This window comes from Berghia stephanieae, chromosome 2, assembly GCF_034508935.2.
Source record: "Berghia stephanieae isolate SIO BIC M18660-M18661 chromosome 2, UCSD_Bste_1.3, whole genome shotgun sequence".
Classification (NCBI taxonomy): Eukaryota; Metazoa; Mollusca; class Gastropoda; order Nudibranchia; family Aeolidiidae; genus Berghia; species Berghia stephanieae.
Genome location: NC_088361.1, coordinates 17860919 through 17865918, shown reverse-complemented (window position 1 = coordinate 17865918; position 5000 = coordinate 17860919). Strand labels below are relative to the sequence as shown.

Below are 5000 nucleotides of genomic sequence, written 5' to 3'. Positions count from 1 at the left end.
TGTTTCTCCATTTTCTCAATGATATGCAATGTGTAATGTCCACTATATTGCTACTTATTATGTTTTAGAAAAGAGAGTGGATGTTGATAATAACAAGAAATGTAGTGAGTAAAAAAATGCCAGAAGACAACAAAGAATAAAAACTTAGCGACGGCGATGGGGGCTCGAATCCAGGACCTTACTGGTACGACAACTCCGCCTGGCCGGGGAAATCGTGACTCTACCGTATGAGCTCATAACTGATATGATATGATATGATATGATATGATATGATATGATATGATATGATATGATATGTTCATCCAAATACAGTCTATTATAAAATAATAAAACCTAAGTTCCTCTATGAACTTGGAGAAAGAATTAAAGGAAGCAGGCCTGTCATGGAACACAGCCACCGCAAAAGCAGCCGATCGCAAAAAAAAAAATGGAGATGTCTGGTGGATGCCCTATGTGCCTCAAGGCCCGAAGAGGATTAAAACAAACAACCCTCTATGAACTTGTAATTGACATAACATATATTATTTCCATATTTACAATAAGATAATAAAGGGTTCGACCTACCAATGAGCAGCACTTTACACATTTAGCAATATTCAAATACAACCCAGACTGCCCATTTCCAGACAAATTAAATAGAGATTTTTATATCATTTTGTAAGCTATGTTTATCGAATGATGGTGAATACATGTTGTGCCATCAAATAAAAAAAAAATGGGTTTAGAATTTATAGTATCAGGCAGATTTTTTTCTGTAGATAATGAACAATAAAGGACCAAGGACATGGCCCTGTGGGACACAACTGGTTGCGCATATGAAATCGGAATAACTTTCAGCCACAACAATCCGTTGTGCACTTACGGCCAGTTAAAGATATACCTTCTATTTAGAAATATTATTAGTAATTCCATAATTTTTAAGTTTCAAAAATAACTTTGTGAGGCACAGAAACGGAAACTTTCCTAAAATCCAAATAACATCAATATTATATTTTTTGTAAATACATCTTGTAACATCAACCATAACTTGTAATAACTGAGTTATGCAAGAGCGTCATTTTCACAATCTGTGTTGACAATTATTTATGAACTACTTTGTTTCAAGAAAGGTAACTAGAATCTATAATGTTCTCTTTGATAATATACTCTCTAACTCGTAAGACTTTTCAAAGTATGCACGTTAGACTTATTGGTTTGTAGTTTGGTGGATCAAATGATCACCCTTTTATTATAATACTGGCAACTGGGTGGGGTCTTTTACCTCCCATACTGGGCAGAAGGCCACGACTTGCTGCGTCTTCTATTTCCCCTTTTTGCTTTTCTGTCTTTGTCTTGAAATGGGATTGCTTATTTTTGTTCCGGCCATTGCAGGAGTCCTTGGCAGCAGCCTCTTATGGTTTTCACACTACTATGTTAACATCGACCCAATCAGCAAAGTCCGGTCCGCATTCGTGCACCGTCGCAAACCCGCCGGGTAGCATCGTCATTTTTAAGTTTCAAAAATAACTTTGTGAGGCACAGAAACGGAAACTTTCCTAAAATCCAAATAACATCAATATTATATTTTTGTAAATACATCTTGTAACATCAACCATAACTTGTAATAACTGAGTTATGCAAGAGCGTCATTTTCACAATCTGTGTTGACAATTATTTATGAACTACTTTGTTTCAAGAAAGGTAACTAGAATCTATAATGTTCTCTTTGATAATATACTCTCTAACTCGTAAGACTTTTCAAAGTATGCACGTTAGACTTATTGGTTTGTAGTTTGGTGGATCAAATGATCACCCTTTTATTATAATATTGGCAACTGGGTGGGGTCTTTTACCTCCCATACTGGGCAGAAGGCCACGACTTGCTGCGTCTTCTATTTCCCCTTTTTGCTTTTCTGTCTTTGTCTTGAAATGGGATTGCTTATTTTTGTTCCGGCCATTGCAGGAGTCCTTGGCAGCAGCCTCTTATGGTTTTCACACTACTATGTTATGACGATCGACCCAATCAGCAAAGTCCGGTCCGCATTCGTGCACCGTCGCAAACCCGCCGGGTAGCATCGTCACAACACACCGTTCGACTAGATGCTCTGCCGTCTCAGCGGGTACATGTTGGACAGGTAGAAAGACCCCACCGATGAAGTACACTGGCCGTGAGGCAGCTCCTCTACCTAAGCCGATTTGCAGTCACCCGGTGTCTCTTCAAGGGAAGCAGTCAAACGTACAGTTTTGGGAGGTGATCTTTTTTTTATTTGTAAATCGTCTCACTGTTATGTCCTGATAGTTTTATTCTTTGTTGTTTTTGTAAGCATTTGATGTTCCTCAAGGTGGTATCCTCTGCTATGAGACTTTTAGGTGATCTCAAACTAAGTACAGTGTGTTCTTGGAATCTACATCTGCTGTTCTCTATTTGTCTTTCTTTTTCTTGGATACTTTCTTTGTAATTCTAAAACATTTGTCAGCATGTCCTCTGCTTGTTGGATTCCTTTTATAATATTTATTTTCCATGTATCCCTCTATTGTGCCAACGTTTTAAGAGCGTGCAGATCACGCCATCTTTAGTTTTGGTGGAATTGTTTTTTTTTTTGTTTTTTTTTTTGTTTTTTTTTGTTTTTTTTTTTTTTTTTTTTTTTTTGTTTTTTTTTTTTTTTTTTGGGGGGGGGGGGGGGGGGGGTTGTAGCTGTAAACAAATTCTCCTAGTGCTGCTTGGAGCAGATGATGGTATGTCTGCAGGTCGGCATTTAGTGTTGTAGAGACGTTGGTGTTCGTCCGCGGTATTTCTTCCCGGCATTCCTTCATTGCTGTCTGGTCCAGTATGTTATGGACTCTTTGGAGAATGTGGCCTTTGTATTCGAAAAAGGGTCAATATTTGGTTTTATACCTCAAAACCCTTTTATATAATCTGTGTGTGTGGTTTTTTAAAAATTTGTTATTATTCTTTTTTTTCCCCCTTCTTTTGTTTATAACCATTTTAACCCCACGAGACATCCATAGGGGTTTATGTATTTATCATGTCTGATTGCAAATTGAGATGTTATTAATGTACTCCTCCTCCTCCTCCTTCTTCTTCTTCTACTACTACAACAACAACAACAACAACAACAACAACAACAACTACTACTACTACTACTACTACTACTACTACTACTACTACTACTACTACTACTACTACTACTACTACTACTACTACTACTACTACTACTACTACAACTACTACTACTACTACTACTACTACTACTACTACTACTACTACTACTACTACTACTACTACTACTACGACGGCTACTACTACCACGACCACTACTACTACCACGACCACTACTAATACCACAACCGCCACCAACAATACCCAACTTGTATGATTTTCCTAATTTAACCTAGAGTTACATTATATACTGTTTTCGTGTTGTATGACGTAATCATTTAGATTTATTGGCAATCACCAAAGTCATTTCTTGAAGCAGACAGAGATACATACTAAGTTCCCTACCCTATATTCGTCCATACAGTCACGTGGGAGCTTCTCCGGAAACTCGACCTGATTCTGTGCAACATTTCATTCATTAGGACTAGCGAATATCTCGTGAATGATCGGATTACCGACGGGATTTTCACCATCTCCTGTAACAGCTCGAACGACATGAAAATGGCGCTTATATCAACACTTGGAACTTGGAACTTGTTTACTTTAAAGGATTTTCTAAAATGGGTTTGGAAGGGGGAGGGGGGGGGGGGGGGTAAGGGGGAATAGAGAAAGAGGAAAATATAAACGATCTTGATAAATAGCACATCGTTGGGAACGACAACTGGATCTCGACTTAAGCCTGAATTTAATCCTTTTGTATCACGTGTCTGAAGTTACAAGTCGGTAAAGTCCAATTCTATTCCGTTGTTAAATGGAAACACTGAAATTGTGCGATGAATTGTGTAACCAGCACGGAATTTTCCTACAAATGACAGGGTTTTCTGAGGATTTCGGAGATAGGTGGCTCCAAGTTAAAAAATGGTTGGAAACAAGAGTTATTCCCTTTATTTAAAGGTGACAAAATGATTTTTAAAAAGTACTTTTAAGTATTTTTTCCTTTAAAAAAATATTTTAAAAAATAAATAAAAGTATAATTTTATCATTATCTTATAATAATGTGTCTGTTTCGGTATTCCGTTGTGTAGTTTGAACTGACAGAGAAGAGGAGGAAGATGTGTATAAATACCACATCTGAGGGAACGACAACTGGATCTGTACTTTAAGCCTGAACATAATCCTCATGTATCACGTGTCTGAAGTTACAAGTCGGCAAACTCCAATTCTTTGTTACTCTATGAGAGGTGGGTTTTCTATAGGAATTGGATAATCTACACGAAATTAAATTGACGATTTCCCATTTATCAACCTATTACTAGATTTTACTTTCATATAGAGCATTTTCTTTCTATGCATAAGTCCCCAATAATACGCTTTATATAACTCCAATGTACACTCGGATTCATTCGGACTGGGAAGTCCTGGGTTCGAGCCCCACTCTGAGCGGCGCATAGTTGGGTCCTTGGAAAATAAAGGCTTTTTACTTGCATTCTCTCACTGTATTAATGTGGAAAAGGAGTACCTTTCCGTTAACAGCATTGTTTCTGTCGGGGGAAATAATATTATATCGCCTAACAGGCTTCGTTTCTCGTCCTGCATGTTACATTTTGCTGATGGCTAGGGACTCTTTGTAAAGCGCTTTGAGCACGCTCATGGGATATTTCACTGTTTGAATGCTCGGTTATATTTAGAGGGTTTTTATTTTATTTTATTTATTTATTTATTTTCACGAACTGAAAAAAATGACAACAAAAATTAGTTTTTCTATTTTCTTTTCTTCGTTTTGACTTGATGATCAATTTCCCCCATCCATGTGTCATAGAAGTGTGTCTGTAATACTCGACACAAATCACCCATACCCATGTGTCATTGAGGTGTCTGTGAGGTGTGTATGTAATATTTGACACAAATCACCCATACCCAT

General features: G+C 37.4%; 1 long non-coding RNA gene across 2 annotated transcripts in view; it reads left to right on the top strand.

Annotated features, from left to right (window-relative positions):
• The window catches only part of LOC144964418 (uncharacterized), a 33373-nt gene that overhangs the window by 5933 nt on the left and 22440 nt on the right, over positions 1–5000 (top strand). Inside the window, exons 1-2 of one of the 2 annotated variants that reach the window (XR_013643833.1) lie at positions 1963–2230; positions 4165–4320. This is a non-coding gene — a long non-coding RNA (uncharacterized LOC144964418). Of the gene's footprint in view, positions 1–1962; positions 2231–4164; positions 4321–5000 lie in introns of those variants that run through there. The other variant, XR_013643834.1, reaches the window with a different exon arrangement.